The 19826-nt window shown below is 44.5% G+C and overlaps 2 long non-coding RNA genes across 2 annotated transcripts in view; one reads left to right on the top strand and one right to left on the bottom strand.

The window, feature by feature from the left end:
- Positions 1 to 2734, top strand: part of LOC139185785 (uncharacterized) — a 20026-nt gene extending 17292 nt beyond the window's left edge. Inside the window, exons 3-4 of the long non-coding RNA XR_011569291.1 lie at positions 2040 to 2154; positions 2240 to 2734. This is a non-coding gene — a long non-coding RNA (uncharacterized lncRNA). The remainder of the gene's footprint in view (positions 1 to 2039; positions 2155 to 2239) is intronic.
- Positions 1 to 19826, bottom strand: part of LOC139185786 (uncharacterized) — a 58973-nt gene that overhangs the window by 21751 nt on the left and 17396 nt on the right. The window contains exon 2 of the long non-coding RNA XR_011569292.1: positions 1 to 19826. This exon is cut by the window's left edge and continues 21751 nt beyond it. This is a non-coding gene — a long non-coding RNA (uncharacterized lncRNA).

Below are 19826 nucleotides of genomic sequence, written 5' to 3'. Positions count from 1 at the left end.
CTCTCCCAAACTGCTACCCAAACCAGAGCCCCTAAAGAGGCAATCCAATATAGGACCCAATTCTGCCTCTCCCCTCCCCACCCCAGGCTGTGCCAATTGTCAGCCATGCCATGCCAAATGCCCATGTCTGGGCAGACATCTGACTTAAAGATATTGTATGAGTGGACATGCTCATACAAATAGTGTATGAGATGTATACCCAAAGATTACATCTACCCCATAGGACGCACTCGAAAATCTCCACAAGCAGAAAATACTCATCTTCAGGCCAAAAAGCCATTGCTTTGTTTCAAGTCTCTTAATCTGTATCGATTGAGACTGTAAGAAGGGTAAGAAACAGCAAGAAAGGAAGAACTATTGTAAATTATTGTGATTGTGATAAAATTCCAATTAGCATGAAGTTTCTAACAGTGCAAAAACTTACAGGGACTTTCTTTCACCCTGCAAAAGCACAGCTAGATAAACAGCTTTCTGCTTTCACTTTAGTGTTTGCCTTGTATTATACTGTCTTTTAGCGAGCTTCCCTGGTGACTCAGTGGTAAAGAATCCGCCTGCCAATGCAAGAGATGCAGGTTTGATCCCTGGGTGGGGAAGATCCCCTGGAGGAGGAAATGACAATCCACTCCAGTATTGTTGCCTGGGAAATCCCATGGATAGAGGAGCCTGGTGGGCTACAGTCCATGGGGTCAGACATGACTGAGTGACTAACTCGACTTAGTGACTAACAACAACAATACTGCCTTTTAGGGGAAAAAAGAATTATCAGTCCATCAAAAACCATGTCCTGTCAGCTGAGTACTCTTCTCTCTCACTCCAGTGACACACACTCATCCCACCTGCACTATTTTCTGAAGAGTCGTGTTCACTGGGAAAGCAAGCTCATTACCCAAACATCTATTTCAGTGTTCAAATGCCATTCTTCCTCCCCTGCTTCCTGCCATGTCTCCCTTTCCACTCTCCGCTTGCCTCTGCACTTCCTCTCTTCTCTCGCTTTCTGGGATGTGGAAAGAATTGATTAAGCTCCTAGTCCAACACTTGCAGCAGTCTTCTTTCTCTTTCCTAAGACTTCTTCAGCTGTAGGAAGACTCAGGTTCCCATTGAGACATTGTTGTGGGAGCCCGTGGGCTGAAGGGGCAGGCAAGGGAGCTGGAGTCAGGCAGATGCTTTTTCTGTCAAAGACAAAGGCCCCCTCCACCCGAGCCTCTCCAGTTTCCAGCACTTGCATACCCCTCAGATCAAAGGGCTGCTCTGCATATGAAAAACACCACCCATAATGTGGCTCCCATCAGCCCCACCCCACCCTGTCAGCTGCTGCTCTCAACAAAGACCCTGACATCTGTTTAGGCACAGCCCGCACCCTCTGGGGCACTGGCTTGTTGCATCTTCATTTTTCTCAGTTCACTTTTGTGGGCCATTCAGTCCCTTGAAGTAGAGTAGGGGAGCAGAGGGGAAGCTCTCTCTCACCCTCAGATCATTCCACTCACATCATTTTTCAAGACACCTTGAGGATTCTGGTCCTCACCTCTCCCACCTCAAGCTCATTTACTTCACCCTCTCAGCCACTCTTGTATCTTATTAATATTTTATTTATTTATTCACTTATTTATTGGCTGTGCTGGGTGTTTGTTGCTGTGCAGGCTTTTCCCTAGTTGGGGCGAGGAGGGGCTACTCTCGTTGCAGTGTGCACGCTTCTCATTGCAGTGGCTTCTCTTGTTGCTGAGCGTGGGCTCTAGGGCACACAGGCCTCAGTAGTTGCAACTCCCAGGCTCTAGACAGAGCACAGGCAGAACAGTTGTGGCACAAGGGCTTATTTGTCCCCTGGCATATGGGATCCACCCGAACCAGGGATCAAACCTGAGGCTCCCGAATTGGCAGGTGGATGCTTTACCACTGAGCCACCGGGGAAGCCCCTCGGCCACTCTTAAAAATCTCTTTTCTTCTTTGCCTAAAAAGGGACCATGCCCTTCGAACAGTCTAAACTGACCCTTCATAGCAAAATGGTGGTGGAAATTTGACTCCTTTTCTTGTCATGTTAATAGATGCTGCCAGACTTAGGAACTTCCACGTGCTTCGCTGGACGTGAGGTCTGCCTTTCAGAAGGAAAAGATGCTTCTCAAAACTTGAACCTGAGAGCACCTCAGCCAAAGGATTCAGGTGAGGACCAGAGAAACTGATCTTCAGTGATGTTCCGACCTGAAGAAGTGTCATTTTGCTAATGATGACAATTCCTGAATTCCAGGAGAGCACAGGCAGACAAGCTGGAAGAGAACGTTGGGCCTTTCCTCTTTCAACTCCTGCCACCTCCTGCACATCCTTGAAGCCCTCTTCTTCCTTTGATCAGGTCCCTCGACCACCTCTCCTTCCACCCAGCCCACATGTGCCCTGACTTCATGGGTGACTGAGCACATTGTCTTCTGTTATGGATATGGACTGAACTATTTCCCTCACTCCTCATTACTCCCCCCACCACCATCCCCAGTTCATAGGTTAAAGTTCTCTTGTGAACTTCAACCTCCTATGACTGTATTTGGAGACGGGACTTTAAGAAGGTCATTAAGATTATGGGAGCACCCATGAGTGCTCAGTCATGTCCAACTCTTTGCAACACTACGGACTGTAGCCCAACAGGCTCCTCTGTCCATGGAATTTTCCAGGCAAGAATACAGGAATAGGTTACCAAATCCTACTCCAGAAGGATCTTCCCAATCCCAGGATTAAATGCTTATCTCTCTCAGCTCCTGCATTGGAGGGCGGATTCTTTACCTCTGCACCACCTGGGAAGTCCTAAATGAGGTCATATGGGTGGGGCTTTGATCCAGTAAGACTGGTATCCTTAGAAGAAGACCAGAGCTTTCTCTTGCTCCCTCTAGGGGCATGTGAGGCCACAACAAGAAGCAGCCATTTGCAAACAAAAGAGAGGCCTCATCAGAAACCAACCAGGCAGCACTCTGATTTGGTACTTGGAGCTTCCAAATCTATGAGGAAATCAATTTCTGTTCTTTAAGTCATACAGTCTGTGGTATCCTATGATGGCAGTCCAAGCAGACAAGCATACTTCCTCCCCGCCAGATCCCACAGGATGCTGGAGTAACAATAAGAACTGACATGAATCTCTCCACCTCCAAGCCCCAGTAAAAGCGACAACCTCTGCTAAGCCCTTCAGTACTGTCTCAGTCCCTTCCTAGAAATTTCCATTCTTATTATTTCTACATTGCCCTGAAAGGTGGCTGCTGGTGCTAAGTCGCTTCAGTCATGTCTGACTCTTTGCAACTCCATGGACTATATAGCTTGCCAGACTTCTCTGTCCCTTCTTTCCCTTCAAATCCCTTCTTTGTCCAAGGGATTCTCCAGGCACGAATACTGGAGTAGATTGCCATGCCCTTCTCCAGGGGATCTTCCCAACCCAGGGATTGAACTCAGGTCTCCTGCATTGCACACAGATTCTTTACCACTGAGCCAGGAAAGCCCTGAAAGGTAATTTCCCTTGAATTGTTTAAAATTCTGACAAAACAGACAAGCCTTGGGAGCAATAAACTACAAAGAATCGTATGAAGAACAAAAAGCTGGCTTTACACACTTAACCACGTCTGGACCTGTGACTGGGGTAAGTAGACAGCAGCTCACTCAACAGCTACACACTGTATTTGCTTCTGCCAAAGAATGTTGCCCGCCATCTGGCTCGGGAGTGGGGGCAGGGATCGGGGGTGGTTGAGTCACTCACCACCACAAGTCACTGACCTTCAACCCACACTAAGAGGAGTTCAGGGTGGAGATCAGAAACAAGGCATTCTGTGCTCTGGGAAAAACTGGCAGAAGAGGCCTTCAGACAGATATTTTTAGGAGAAATGTTTAATGAACCTGGATTCCAACATCTTCCCATACTTAGAAAAAGCAGTAAAATCATTAACAGAGACATCTGTTCCTTGTGACTAGCAGCTACTTTCTTAAGAAGATGTGTGCCTGGTTACACATCCCCCCTTCATCAAAATCACATATATACTGACTGCCCCTGCACCCCCATACCTCTTGGGAGCAGTTCTTCAGAGCTGTCTGAGAGGCTGCTGACCAGGCTATAGGCCTCAGTGAAAAGTGAAAGTGGAAGAGTTAGTCACTCAGTCATATCCAACTCTTTGCAACCCCACGGACTGTAGCCCACCAAGCTCTTCTGCCCATGGAATTCTCTAGGCAAGACTATTGGAGTGAGTAGCCATGCCCTCCTCCAGGGGATCTTCCCGACTCAAGGATCAAACCCAGGTCTCCTGCATTACAGGCAGATTCTTTACCGTCTGAGCTACCAGACTCAGTAAGGCCCCCAAATAAAACCCAAACTCACAGCTCTCACCTTGTGTGTTTTTACTTTAGTCAACACTCCTGGAGTCCAGGCTGCTTCTGGCCTTTCTCTTATTTTGCATTTTCTCCAATATCAGCAATTGTAGGAGGTTTTCCTTTATACAACAACCTATATGATGTTCATGATCAAGTCCACACAGACAGCAACACTAAATGACAGACATCCATCCCCCTCTCCTGTTTCTCTCCCCCAGACCCCTGGCACCTCCCTCCTGATGGCCCAAGGTCCTGGGCTAACACACCTGAAACACTAAGCCAAGAGGCTAACTAACGCCAACAGCCCTGCAGAAGTGACCAGCATCTTGGCCCCATCTGGCCCACATTCAGCTGCCAGGTGTGTGTCCTACAATCCTGCTTCCTGTGCTCTCACTGTCCCTGGAAAGTAGCCATGTCATCCCCCTAACATCCCCATCCCTTGGCACTGCCCTCAGGGCGCATGGTGGGTTCCCCACCTCACACTCATTCTCAAGCTTCATCGCCCACCTCACCCCTACCAGCCCAGACCGCTACCACTGAGCCAGCACATCAGGCTTTAGGCCAGGTTTGCCAGGACTGCTGGCTCATCTGAACTATCTTCCTGTTTCTTCCACCTGGGCAAATCCTAGCCTTTCCTTAGAAATCAGCTCAAATTCTAATACGCTTATTAAAGTAAGCAGATAACAATTAGAAAAGAATTCTGTGACAGTAGGAGGAGCTTCCCAGGTGGCGCAGTGGTAAAGAATCCACCAGCCGGTGCAAGAGATGCAGGTTCGATCCCTGGATTGGGAAGATCCTATGGAGTAAGAAATGGAAACCCACTCCAGTATTCTGGTCTGGGAAATTCCAGAGTTCAAGAGTCTCTAATTCAGGCAGTCTGGAGCTGGGCCCAACATTTTGCATTACCTGCATTGGCAGGTGGATTATTTACCACTGAGCCGCCAGGGAAGCATTTTACCAACATTAAAAAATCAGAACATTTTCCAGAAAATTCAAGATTTCTGACTTCTCTTTTAAAAAAACAGAAAATCTGGGAATTGGATGGAAGGTGGACAAAAAGTACAAACTTCCAGTTACAAGATAAATATATGTTCTAAGGATATAACCAGCAGCATGATCATTTCGATGAACATTGCTGTGGGGTGTAGATGAAAGCTGTTAAGAGAGTCAAGGACTTCACCGGTGGTCCAGTGGTTAAGAATCCACCTCCCAATGTAGAGGATGTGGCTTTGATTCCTGGTCAGGGAACTAAGATCCCACATGCTGTGGGACAACTAAGTCTGTGCACCACAAATAGAGAAGCCCAAGTGCCACAAAAAAGGCTTGGTGCCACCACATTTTTTTTTAATTTAAAAAAAAAAAAAAAAAGAAAGTTCCTGAGAGAGTCAATCCTAAGAATTCTCATCACAAAGAAAAAGTACATTTTTCTTCTTTTTTGTACCAATAGGAGATGGTGAATGTTAACTAAACTTAACATCCAATACTTTGGCCACCTGATGTGAAGAGCCAACTCATTGGAAAAGACTCTGATGTTGGGAAAGATAGAAGGCAAAAGGAGAAGGGGGCAGCAGAGGATGAGATGGTTAGATAGCATCACCGACTCGGTGGACATGAGTTTGAGCAAACTCTGGGAGATGGTAAAGAACAGGGAAGCCTAATGTGCTGTAGTCCATGGGGTCACAAAGAATCAGACATGACTGAACAACAACAGACTAAACTTATTGTGATAATCATTTCACAATCTATGTGCATCAAATTATTATCATTTTGTACACCTTAATGGAGAAGGAAATAGCAACCCACTCCAGTATTCTTGCCTGGAGAACCCCATGGACAGAGGAGCCTGGTGGGCTACAGTCCACGGGTTGCAAAGAGTCAGACATGTCTGGGCGACTTAGCACACCTTAAACTTCCATAATGCTATATGTCAATTTTGTTGTCATTGCTGTTGTTTAGTCATTCAGTTATGTCCCACTCTTTTGTGACCCTATGGACTATAGCCCACCAGGCTCCTCTGCTCATGGGATTTCCCAGGTAAGAATACTGAAAGTGGGTTGTCATGCCCTCCTCCAGGGGATCTTCCCAACCCAGGGATCCAACCTGCATCTCCTGCATTGCAGGTGGATTCTTTACCACTGAGCCACCTGGGAAGCCATCTGACTAAAACGGAAAAAAAATAAAATAAATAAATTTTATAATTTTTTTTCCAAATTACGATTTTTTAAATGGGAAAGTCTGACCACACTGGATGCACATTTCCACATGGCCAGGAAACAACTAGAACCAAGTAGCCATCTTCACTCCGCACTTTCACCGCCCCCCTAATGCCATAGTTCCTATCACTCCCCACTCCCAACACAGGCCAGGTACATGCATGCCTTTGCCTACCCAGTCCCTATGATCCATGATCTACATGCTGCTGCTAAGTCGCTTCAGTAGTGTCCGACTCTGTGCAACCCCGTAGACGGCAGCCCACCAGACTCCCCTGTCCCTGGGATTCTCCAGGCAAGAACACTGGAGTGGGTTGCCATTTCCTTCTCCAGTGCATGAAAGTGGAAAGTGAAAGTGAAGTCGCTCAGTCGTGTCTGACTCTTAGCGACCCCATGGACTGCAGCCTACCAGGCTCCTCCGCCTATGGGATTTTCCAGGCAAGAGTACTGGAGTGGGTTGCCATTGCCTTCTCTGATAATCTACATAAGCACCTTTAATAACCATATGGGATTCAACAGCCTAGACAGACTATAATTTAACCAGTTCTCAGTGGCTGGGCCCATAGTTTGCATCAATCACACTGCAGTTAATCACAATCAACATACATCTTTGTCACTTGCTCCATAATTTCATGGGATAAATTCATAAAGGTTGGATTATTGGGTCAATTTGATACAGTACACCCACAAAAAGGTTAAAGATACCATTTTAAATCAGTTATAACACAAAATGAGAAAAATCAACTAGCTAGATAACACCTTTTCTACTTGGACATTTTAAATTAACCAATGACAGTTCTTACATCTCCTTCCATTTGGGCTCCACCCTGAGCCCTCTAATGTTGTGAATATTAACATCTCGTGAAACTTGTTATTTTATTCCACTACTTCTGCCACCTGACAACATCCTTTAGTGACATCCTCAAAAATCATGTTGCTACAAGAGATTCAGCCACACCGAAAGTGCCTACAATGTACTCAGTGCTGCTAGACACTCCCTCTCCCGACCATGCACATAAAGGGTTTTTTTTAATTAATATATTTTTTAATTGGAGGCTAATTACTTTACAATATTGTAGGGGTTTTTGCCATACATTCACATGAATCAGCCATGAGTGTACATGTGTCCTTCATCCTGAACCCCCCTCTCACCTCCCTCCCCATCCCATCCCTCAAAGTCATCCCAGTGCACCAGCCCTGAGCACCCTGTCTCATGCATCGAACCTGGACTGGCGATCTATTTCACATATGACAATATACATGTTTCAATGCCATTCTCTCAAATCATCCCACCCTTGCCTTCTTCCAGAGACCAAAAGTCTGTTCTTTACATCTGTGTCTCTTTTGCTATCTTGAATATAGGGTCATTGTTACCATCTTTCAAAATTCCATATATATGCATTAATATACTATATTGGTGTTTTTCTTTCTGACTTACTTCACTCTGTATAATAGGCTCCAGTTTCATCCACTTCATTAGAACTCATTCAAATGCATTATTTTTAATAGCTGAGTAATATTCCATTGTGTATATGTACCACAGCTTTCTTATCCATTCATCTGCTGATGGACATCTAGGTTGCTTCCACGTCCTGGCTATTGTAAACAGTGCTGCGATGAACACTGGGGTACACGTGTCTCTTTCAATTCTGGTTTCCTCGGTGTGTATGCTCAGCAATGGGATTGCTGGGCCGTACGGCAGTTCTATTTCCAGTTTTTTAAGGAATCTCCACACTGTTCTCCAAAGTGGCTGTACTAGTTTGCATTCCCACCAACAGTGTAAGAGGGTTCCCTTTTCTCCACACCCTCTCCAGCATTTATTGTTTGTAGACTTTTTAATAGCAGCCATTCTGACCGGTGTGAGATGGTACCTCATTGTGGTTTTGATTTGCATTTCTCTGATAATGAATGATGTTGAGCATCTTTTCATGTGTTTGTTAGCCATCTGTATGTCTTCTTTGGAGAAATGTCTGTTTAGTTCTTTGGCCCATTTTTTGGTTGGGTCATTTATTTTTCTGGAATTGAGCTGCATGAGCTGCTTGTATATTTTTGAGACTAATTCTTTGTCAGTTGCTTCATTTGCTATTATTTTCTCCCATTCTGAAGGCTGTCTTTTCACCTTGCTTATAGTTTCCTTCATTGTGCAAAAGCTTTTAAGTTTAATTAGGTCCCATTTATTTATTTTTGCTTTTATTTCCATTACTCTGGGAAGTGGGTCATAGAGGATCCTGCTGTAATGTATGTCAGAGAGTGTTTTGCCTATGTTTTCCTCTAGGAGTTTTATAGTTTCTGGTCTTACATCTAGATCTTTAATCCATTTTGAGTTTATTTTTGTGTATGGTGTTAGAAAGTGTTCTAGTTTCATTCTTCTACAAGTGGTTGACCAGTTTTCCCAGCACCACTTGTTAAAGAGATTGTCTTTTTTCAGTTGTATATTATTGCCTCCTTTGTCAAAGATAAGGTGTACATGGGTATATGGATTTATCTCTGGGATTTCTATTTTGCATATAGGTTTTTACCTTGAGTTGGTTCCTGTAACAAGGCACCTTTGAAATGATGCCAAAATCTACCCCCTCTGCCCAAACTATGCAACTTTACCCTGGATCCTATGACAGGCTGAATCATGTTCCCCAAACTTTATGTTGAATCCCTAACACCCTAACTACTTTAGAATGTGACTCTGGTTTATTGTTCAGTCGTTAAGTTGTGTCTGACTCTTTGCGACCCCATGGACTGCAGCACTCCAGGCTTCCCTGTCCTTCACCATCTCCCAGGGTTTGCTCAAACTCGTGTCCGCTGAGATGTGATGCCATCCAACCATCTCATCCTCTGTCGCCTGCTTCTCCTCCTGCCCTCAGTCTTTCCCAGCATCAGGGTCTTTTCCAGTGAGTAGCCTCTTCACATCAGGTGGCCAAAGTATTGGAGTTTCAGCTTCAGCAACAGTCCTTCCAATGATTATTCAGGGTTGATTTCCTTTATGATTGACTGGTTTGATCTTGCTATCCAAAGGACCCTCAAGAGTCTTCTCCAGCACCACAGGTCAAAAGTATCAATTCTTTGGTGCTCAGCCTTCTTTATGGTCCAACTCTCAATTCTGGAGAAGGGTCTTTAAAGAGGTAATTAAGTTAAAATGAGCCAAAATTAGACTGCAGCCTCCCTTGAAGTGTTTCTTTTGTGACCCCAAAAGCAGCCAAGCAGGGTCAGATCCAGCTGAGGTCAGAACCCCAGCAGCACATGTGGGATCCAGGTACCTGTACAAAAAGACTTTTTTTTTTTTAGTTCACTTTATACTTTAGAAGGGCCACCGAGATCCAGGGGAAGGCAAGATCAACACCTGCTTTGTCTTTGAATCATAAAAATGAGAAACAGAGAGTCCGGTCCATGCTGAGTGCTTCAGAAGATGTGTCCCAAATAAAGACTCACAAACGAAAGGAACGATGACTCAGGTCCCAAGTAGGCCTGCGCCCAGGTGGAAACACAGAGCTGAACTCTGCAGCATCTGAACACCACCGCCAGCCATAGGGACACCGTTGATTCAATTTTCCATCACTGGTCAAAAAATAAGGAATTAAAGGGATGGCCAAGGTGAAGAAATGCTGTGGAAAACCTCTTCTCTAATGGACCAGTCCAGACTTCCAATTTCTGAAGACTGTGCCCACCTGCAACACCAGAGTGGATGCTATATGTGAAAGCAGGGACAGATTAAATCAAGGAAGAGATGTTACCACTCCTGGGGCATTTACTGTAACTTCAGCACTTCACCCAGCTCTGCATAAGAACACAAAAATAGCGGCTTCCCTGGTGGTCCAGTGGTTAAGAATCCGCACCTCCACTGCAAGGGGCACGGGTTTGATTCCTGATCAGGGAACCAAGATCCTGCATGCCATGTGATGTGGCCAAAAAATTTTTTTTAACTTTAAAGAAAGAACATGAAAATATTATGTGGGAGAAAGAATCTTTAAAAAGCAAAAGAATTTGATACAAGCAAGAAAGATTGGGCTTAATGTGAATTTTAAGGTGCCAATCTATATATATTATAAACAGCTGTCAGAAAGACTATATTCAACTTCTGTAAATCATCAGCACACACTCAAGTTGTATCCCAGTTTAGCAAGGTATCCACAAGTTCACGGGTTTCCCCTTGCTCTTTCCAAGCTGTGCCCACTGAGATGGGACTTTCACACATCCTACGTGACTGACACATTCAGCAGTAGCTCACTCTTTAGCCAGCAGCCGCTGATGAGCCCCCGCAAGGCACCAGATGCCCTTTTAGAAGCTGGGGTACAAGGACCAAGAGGCCATAGCCCAGCTTTGGAGGAGCCTGCACCTTTGGGGGAGGCAGTCATGAGAGGCAGATGCTGCCATGGGGACACTGAGAGGACAGCAGAGGGTTCTTTAGGCTTGGGAGACCTTCACAGAGGACACAATATGTTGGCTGAATCAGCTGTCGGCCAGAGGTGCAGCATGGCAAGGGTTCCCAGCAGAGGGAACAGTGTATACCTACACTGAGCTCACCTGAGTCCTTCGCTAGGCTAGGAAATGTATTCTTTTGTTTTTTTCCTTTTCCTTTTCTCTTTGGCTTTCCTGACAATGGATCAAACACAGGCCCTACATAGTGAAAGCACAGATTCCTTACAACTGGACCACCAGGGAATTCCTGGAAGGATGTTCTTATTCAAAAGCAAATCTGCCCATATTTTAGGAACCAGTTCCCTTTCAGAGAGCGCTTTCCAGGTGGCTCAGTGATAAATAATTCGCCTGTAATGCGGAAGATGCAGGTTGGATCCCTGGGTCAGGAAGATCCCCTGGAAGACGGCATGGCAGCCCACTCCAGTATTCTTGCCTGGGAGATCCCATGGACAGAGGACCCAGGCAAGCTATGGTTAATGGGGTTCCAAAGAGTCTGACATGACTTAGCCACTAAGCACGCACATCCCTTTCAGAGACTTCACATACTTTTTTTCTAGGTCTTTAGTGTAAATAAAACCTACCAAGGAAAGATACAATATGAAGATCTCCACCTTTTTTAAAAATTATAGTTGATTTACAAGCCTATCTTCATTTTAGGTGTATAGCAAAGTGATTCAGTTATACATATATATCTATATATTCTTCTTTAGATGTTATTCCATTATATATTATTACAAGACTTTGAATATAGTTCCCTGTGCTTTACAGTAGCCTCTTGTTGTTTATCTGTTTTATATGTAGTAGTCTGTATCTGCTAAGCCCAAGATCCGAATTTATCCTTCTCCCTTACCCCTTTGGGAACCATACGTCTGACTTCTATGTCTGTGAGTCTGTTTCTGTCTTGTAAATAATTTTATTCATATCAAGATCTCCATCTTCAAGCACATTCCATCTCAATGACGGAAAACATGGTCAAAGATAAGATCGCTTGCTTTTATTGGAATTTATGACTTGGGAGCAGCAGGAACTCACTCAACAAATCAGACTGTAAATCTAGGAGAGTGGCAGTGCTCAGAGACGAACTAGATTGGAAAACTGGAGACCAAGAGAGCAGGCCAGCCCTGCACAGTCTCGCTGAGACTCCAGGCCAAACACCAGGGTCATTCCAACAGGAAACCGTGCCCAGCAGCTTCTGCTCGCTGACCCACCCTCACTCTTTCCATGGCCTCTGAGGACAGAGAATTGCCCGCCCCACAGGGTTGTTTTTAAGATCCAACACACTGATGGGAGAAGATGCAGAGAGAACCACAAGTATGAAACAAGGCACATGCAGTCTTCCTACCTTCAGCCTCCCCTGGGCCTGGTGGGTCTGTCTCCTTCACAAAGAATCTGACCCTCTCTCCTCAGGAAGCTTTCTTAAGGGAGGGAGCACCAACCCAACTTCGCCAGCACCTCCCAACTTCCCTCTTCTCCAACCTCCACCAATAATAGCCAAGGATGGAGACATGGGGCATCTTTTGAGGAACTTGCCCAGTCTCACCGGCCAGACCATGATCTTCTGGGGGCAGGGGCTGCCTCCCCAACTCCGCCCTGTCCTGGACATTTCCAGTGCTCCAACCTAGAACCAGCTGTCTCTTCAATGAAGTGACTGACCTGCCTAAAGAGAGCTTCCTCCAAAGAAGAAAGATCTACATCTTCTCCAAAACTGTGACTCAAGAAACGCACCTCCAAGTATGTCCACCAGATGAAACCATCATTTAAGACTTCATTTTGAAGGGGGCGGGGCGCGTGCCTGGGTGACGCAGGCGCAGTGCGACTTCGGAGGCGCTGGGTCGTCCCTCCGCGGTGGATCCGGGTCAGTCAGGCGCCGCGATCCGGGAAAGACGTTCTAAACTGACCGGACTGGCTTACCGGAGCGCCCAAATTTAAAAAAAAAAAAAAAAAAAAGACTTCATTTTGTGGGACTTCCCTGGCGGTCTAGTCATTAAGACTCCACCCTTCCAATGCAGGGGGCACAAGTTAGATCCCTCACTGGGGAACTAAGATCTCGCATGCCATGTGGTACAGCCAAAAGTTGTGTTGTTTTTTAATTAAGATTTCATTTTGTAAAAAAGCAAAGGACTTCTCAGCTGAAAGAGTGATGGAGTTATTAGGTCCTGGGACAAAGAGGGCAGGAACTGGTAGTGACACAGCTAATGCTGGGCCATACATACCACAGTAGAAACAGTGACTGCTGACATGGCAAATATGTTAGTGCCATGTGTTGGCAAGAACGAAAAAGTGAAGTGACAGTCGCTCAGTAGTGTTTGACTCTTTGAGACTCTTTGGACTCCTCTGTCCATAGAATTATCCAGGAAGAAGACTGGAGTGGGTAGCCATTCCCTTCTCCAGAGGGATCTTCCCAACCCAGGGATGGAAACTGGGTCTCCTGCAGCGCAAGAAGATTCCTTACCATCTGAGACACTAGGGAAGCCCACTGGCAAGAATAAACAATATACAAAGGAACCATTCTTTGCCAACAGCAATTCAGAGAATAAGAACACAAACACATCACCTAAAGAGCACTGTGAGGTTTTCAAGGGACTCATATCCCACTAACTGCCCCTTAGGCTGCTGGAAGCCCAGAAACAAGGCCTTGTACATGGAACATAGGGCAACGCCAGACCCGTTGGCTGCATTCATATCAGCTCTCAGACCCCATGACTCAGACCACAGACCCGAGTGTGACTGGGTCCCAAGGATGGACCCCAGTGCCAAGGGGACTGGGGCTGTCTCAAATTCCTACCACACTACACCCTGACAGCCAGTCCCTCACTGGGGAAGCAGGCGGGAGAATCTTGTGATTGGACAGTCATTTTGGTTAGTTCCTCAGAGGAAGTACATAATGCACTATGTCTGGAGTTTGAGCATAGATGCTTGGTGGTACGTGACTGTGGAAATGGAATTTAGAAAGATCACTTCTCTGAGAAACTCAAAATCTTGAATGGGAACCAATCTATGCAGAAGGAGAGGGAAGTGAAGTGACACCCATGGCTGAGCTATGTTAAGAGAGTTAACTTAGGCGGGTTGATAAGGAGTCCAAGCCCCTTTAAGGAAGAGGTGAACATTCTTTCTTTTTCACATTCTTTTGTCTTAGACATGTAGGCCTCATAGGCAGCAGTATTTCTTGCTCAAGGACAAGCTTTTTTGAGCTCAGAACTTATGTTGTGCAAGAAGGTCTGGGTAAGACTTCCACAGCCTTGAGCTCTGGGTTAACCCATTCCTTCTGGCTAATCTCCTGCTGATGTCATCCCAGGATGTATGTTATGGGAAAGGGTCTGGGCAAAATTTTTACAACCTTGGGGTACTTTTTTCTATTCTCAGCAGCTAGCAGAAAAGTATATAAAGACCTGCTTAAACTAACAAGGTGGGTAATCTTTCTACCCTCTTCTGATGTCTATGTCAGAAGCTTTTTCTGTCACTATCACTTTAATAAAATTTCTACTACATAAAGCTCTGAGTGAGTGAGACTGTCTTTGGTCCCTGAGTTAAATCTTCTCCTTCAGAGACCACAAATCCGGTGGAACACCATAAGCTTTCATCTATCATCTCAGCAACTCGCTGGGATCCCAAGACAAGGTATAGCTATCATCTTGGGGGCTAAGATAAAGCTATCAATGTGCTTTCTTCACACAGGGAATGGCCATGCTGCCAGGAGTATCAAGTAGGCATGAAACAAACAAAAAAAATCAGCCAATGATTACAGAGTGAACACATGGAGGAATTTGCATTTGATTCTAGCTGTGTTAAAAGTCTTGGTGACCTTGAGTGTCCAATAGGATATGGTGGTCAGTGTGAGACCCAGGAGATCTGAGTTGTAGCAGAGGATTTTGGACTAAGTTATTTGATGCATCAGTGACTGGCCATGTAAGGTTGGCTGTTGAGTAGTTGAATTGTGGCTACTATGACAAAGGAAGTAAACTTTTAATTTTACTTAATTTGAATTAAAGTTTAAAAGCTGATACTTGATGCATCAATTGGAAAACTTTCATTTATGTTTGGAACAACTTGAACACCTGAACGTCCTTTTTCAACTCTAAATTTTATGGAACTGAAGGGCAGATCAAGCATGCCTTTTTTGTCAAAAAATTATTTACTTATTTTTGGCTGTGCCAGGTCTTCATTACTGCATGGGCTTTTCTTTAGCTGTAGCAAGCTGGGGCTACCCTTCAGTGCTCTGAAGCTCACTGTCCCTTAGTTTCCTCACTTATAAAATAGGGATGATACTGCCCATGTTGTAAAATCCTGAGGATTCAAAGTGAAATTACCAACAAGGCCTGGCTCATAGTGAGCACTCTCTTCCCCTTATATCTGCATAGTAAGATCCCACATGCCACCGGGTGACTAAGGCCACGTGCCGCAATGAAGACCCAGAACAGCCATAAAGAAAGAAAGAACATTGAGAGAAGTTAAGTGAACCCCCTCAAAGTCACACCCTGGTAAGTGACAGTGTGGGAATTCTAAGCCCAGCTCTTCTGGCTCGGGATCCAGGGCTTCCTCCACTAGCAGTATGCCAGCCTCAGTCTCGAGCTCCCTATATCCCACAGTCCAAGAGGCAGGTGAGAAGCCATGAAGCATAGGCCTCAGGGCTCCTCTCAGTCCTCAAAGGCAAGACTCCAACTCTGCTTACTGCTCTGCTGTTTGCTTCCTTCTGTTTCTCTGGCCTCTTCCTAGTTTGGGAAATGGGCTCAGGAACCTACAGGGATAGCCATCTCCCTCTCTCAGTGTGTAGTCAGCACCCAATGATGTCCTTCTTCATGACAGGCGATTGCTACAGATTAAGGAGAAAGGAACCAGCCACCCCTCAAATAAGCAAGAGCAGACAGAGGTCCTAGAGAATGAGTTAGGGTTTGTCTTCTACCAAAAAAAGGACAAATGATCTCACTTACTGAAAAGGGAGCCTCCATCAACCATCACCCTGAAAGTCAGATGGAATTCTACAATGTGTCACAGCAATGAGGATGGTCCATGGACAACCACACGCGCAACATGAGTGAGTCACAAAGAAAAAGCTGAGTGAAAGAAGACAAGCACCAAAGGGGCATACTGGGTGCCTGCATTGATGTGACATTCTAGGAAAGTCAAACTAACTCATGCTCAAAAATTTTCAGGACAAGGGTTATCCCTGGGGTGGGGACAAGGGCAGAACCACAGGGCTTATGGTGAGCTGGAGCTGTTCTGTTTCCTGCCCTGGACAGGCGGCACGTGGCTTGTGTTTGTGAAAATTCATCAAGTGCAATTTTCTGTAGAGTTATGCTACAGTGAAAACTTTATACAACTTTCTGAGCTGATGGAAATCTTCTTGATCTGGTGGTGAGTATATGCATGAGTCAAAATGCATTGAGCTGGACACTTAGGTTGTGAGTATTTTATTGTTTAGCTTTAAAAATGAAACATGAAGGAGGTATAGTAAAAGAAAAAAAAAGTCTCAGAAACAAGTAATATAACGTTTTTCTCCTAAATTTAAATAAATCTAACCTCACTAGATTAACCTCAAGGTCTTGTAAGAGGAGGAGAGTCAGGGAGGGATGGACTGGGAGATTGGGGTTGGTATATGCAAACTATTACATATAGAATGGATGGACAACATGGGTAAACCATAATGGATAAGAATATATTGGATTGACCAAAAAGTGTGTTCCATAACATCTTATGAAAAAACCTAAACGAACTTTTCGGCCAACCCAATAAAAAAGAATATGCATAATTGAATCACTTTGCTGTACAGCAGAAATTAACATTCTAAGTCAATTATTCTTAAATTTTAAAAAGGTCTTATAAGAAATTTAGTTAAGATGTCATTAAATCAACATGACATCTTAGTGTATAATTATAGTGCTTAAAATGTCTCTTAGACCTATCACCAAGAAAATGATGCTACACATCTCACTGCAAAGATATCTTGCTCAAGCTAATATGCTACTTCCAAGCCTTTTCCCCTGCAATTGGAAGTACAAAAGGCTTTGGCTCAGGTAAAAACGCTCAGAAATTTCAAACTGGTAAGGTCAAAATCAATGAATCTTTAAATCAAAGCACCTGTCTTTTTCAAAACATTTGTATTAAATGCAGACAATGAAAAAATTATAATATTGGCTTTGGGGGTTTCCAAAGCAATGCAAGAAAACACCCCCAGGTCACTGATAGAATCAGTGGTCCCCATCTTGTCTGTAGATCTTAACATGCCAAACAAACACTATATTTTAGCATCTGAGTATTTATTAATACTATAAAATTTTAGCAAGGTAGTCTGTAAAAGTTTCACTATCAGGACTTCCCTGGTGGTCCGGTGGTTAAGAATCTGCCTTGCAATGCAGGGAACTCAGGTTTGACCCCTGGTCAGGGAACTAAGATTCCACATACAGAGGAGCAACTAAGCCTGTGCCCTGTAACTAGTGAGCCCACACAAGACAAAGAGAGTCCCCGCACCACGGTGATCTCCAGTGCCATAGCTAAGACCCGACACAGTCAAATAAATGAATAAATATATTTTAAACTTTTCAATTCCAGAACACCATTTTTAGGCTGTTGAGAGAGTCAGAGAATGTGTACTCAGTCATGTCCGACTCTTTGGGACTCTGTGGACTGTAGCCCACCAGGCTCCTCTGTCCATGAGATTTCCCAAGCAAGAATACTACAGTGCGTTGCCATTTCCTTTTCCAGGGGATCTCCCCGACCCAGGGATCAAACCCACGTGTCCTGCCTTGCAGGCAGGTTCTTTACCACTGCACCACCTGGGAAGCCCCTTTTAGGCTGCTGAATGTCCTTAAACCTTTAAATAACAATTCAGTTTCAGCACTTCAAAATTTGCAGGCTGGGATGAATGCATTTTATTCTGAGAACCAACATACCAAGCCAACCACTGAGACTGTCTCCAAAACAAGAATACCTATTTCATGTTGCTAAATTTCCACTGGCCCCTAGAGGTATCTAATGCACTTTAATTAACAGGGACTTCCCTGGTGGTCCAGTGGCTAAGACATTCTGCTTCCAATGCAGGGAGCCCAGGTTCAATCCCTGGTCAGGACACTAAGATCCCACATGCTTTGGGATGTAGCTAAAAAGTTTAAAAGCAAAGAAGTTCAAGTGTAAATGTCAGATATATACATGGAATGAGTCATACATTCAGCAATGCAGAAATGCAAAAATAAAGGTTTTATAGGAAAGAAAATTTAGAATGCATTCTCTTTACAAAGGCTTCATTTCAGTAGCCTTTTATGCAACATGCTTTCCTGGGTTTTGGGGTTTCAATTTTTGATCAGTCTCACCATTTATCATAGTTATGTTTTATAAAGTCAGTGTGGAGACTAAATTACCAAATACTCCTAGGGAAAATACAGGGTTAAGTTCTCATGTGCCTCTGGTCATGTCATTTTTGGGGGGGCCTCGCTGTGTGGCATGTAGGATTAGTTCCACAACCAGATATCGAACCTGTTCCCCTCGCCCTGGGAGCTCAGAGTCTTAAACGCTGGATGGCTAGGGAAGTCACTATGGTCATATTTTCATCAACAAATCAATACATAAACCTTGTCAAGTGTGCTTCTGTTGTAAAGCACCTTATTTAATATATTTTGTTGATTCACAAACACTGAACTCACAGCCAACAACACTGTAACTCATGCTTGATTGAAGCTCATCTAACTCATGTATTTTCTCCCTAAGACACATCACTGCCTTCTTGTGTTTAAAAACACTAGACAGCACTTCAGCGCTAAGCCTGAATTTATTTTAAACAGTTAAATCACCTCTAAAAAGCATAAAAATTGCAAAAAAAAAAAAAAAAAATGTGGCACTCAGTAGACCACAAAAAGTCCACTTGTTTACTTGTTTCTAGTTTGAAATGACAGGACACAGCATTGACTTACGGACTTCAGCTGGGAGCGTGTACTCAGGCCACTCAAACTTTTCACAGTTCTGGGCAGGTCTCCATGTGATTATACATGCATGGAGAGTATACTATACTATAGTATACTGTATATTATATATCGGATCAGATCAGTGTTCAGTCGTGTCCGACTCTTTGTGACCCCATGAATCGCAGCACGCCAGGCCTCCCTGTCCATCACCAACTCCCGGAGTTCACTGAGACTCACATCCATCGAGTCAGTGATGCCATCCAACCATCTCATCCTCTGTCGTCCCCTTCTCCTCTTGCCCCCAATCCCTCCCAGCATCAGAGTCTTTTCCAATGAGTCAACTCGTCCCATGAGGTGGCCAAAGTACTGGAGTTTCAGCTTTAGCATCATTCCTTCCAAAGAAATCCCAGGGCTGATCTCCTTCAGAATGGACTGGTTGGATCTCCTTGCAGTCCAAGGGACTCTCAAGAGTCTTCTCCAACACCACAGTTCAAAAGCATCAATTCTTCGGCACTCAGCCTTCTTCACAGTCCAACTCTCACATCCATACATGACCACAGGAAAAACCGTAGCTTTGACTAGATGGACCTTTGTTGGCAAAGTAATGTCTCTGCTTTTGAATATGTTATCTAGGTTGGTCATAACTTTCCTTCCAAGGAGTAAGCGTCTTTTAATTTCATGGCTGCAGTCACCATCTGCAGTGATTTTGGAGCCCCAGAAAATAAAGTCTGACACTGTTTCCACTGTTTCCCCATCTATTTCCCATGAAGTGATGGGACCGATGCCATGATCTTAGTTTTCTGAATGTTGAGCTTTAAGCCAACTTTTTCACTCTCCACTTTCACTTTCATCAAGAGGCTTTTTAGTTCCTCTTCACTTTCTGCCATAAGGGTGATGTCATCTGCATATCTGAGGTTATTGATATTTCTCCCGGCAATCTTGATTCCAGCTTGTGCTTCTTCCAGCCCAGCGTTTCTCATGATGTACT

Source organism: Bos indicus, chromosome 11, assembly GCF_029378745.1.
Source record: "Bos indicus isolate NIAB-ARS_2022 breed Sahiwal x Tharparkar chromosome 11, NIAB-ARS_B.indTharparkar_mat_pri_1.0, whole genome shotgun sequence".
Taxonomy (NCBI): domain Eukaryota; kingdom Metazoa; phylum Chordata; class Mammalia; order Artiodactyla; family Bovidae; genus Bos; species Bos indicus.
This window is presented reverse-complemented; position numbering and strand designations above follow the sequence as displayed.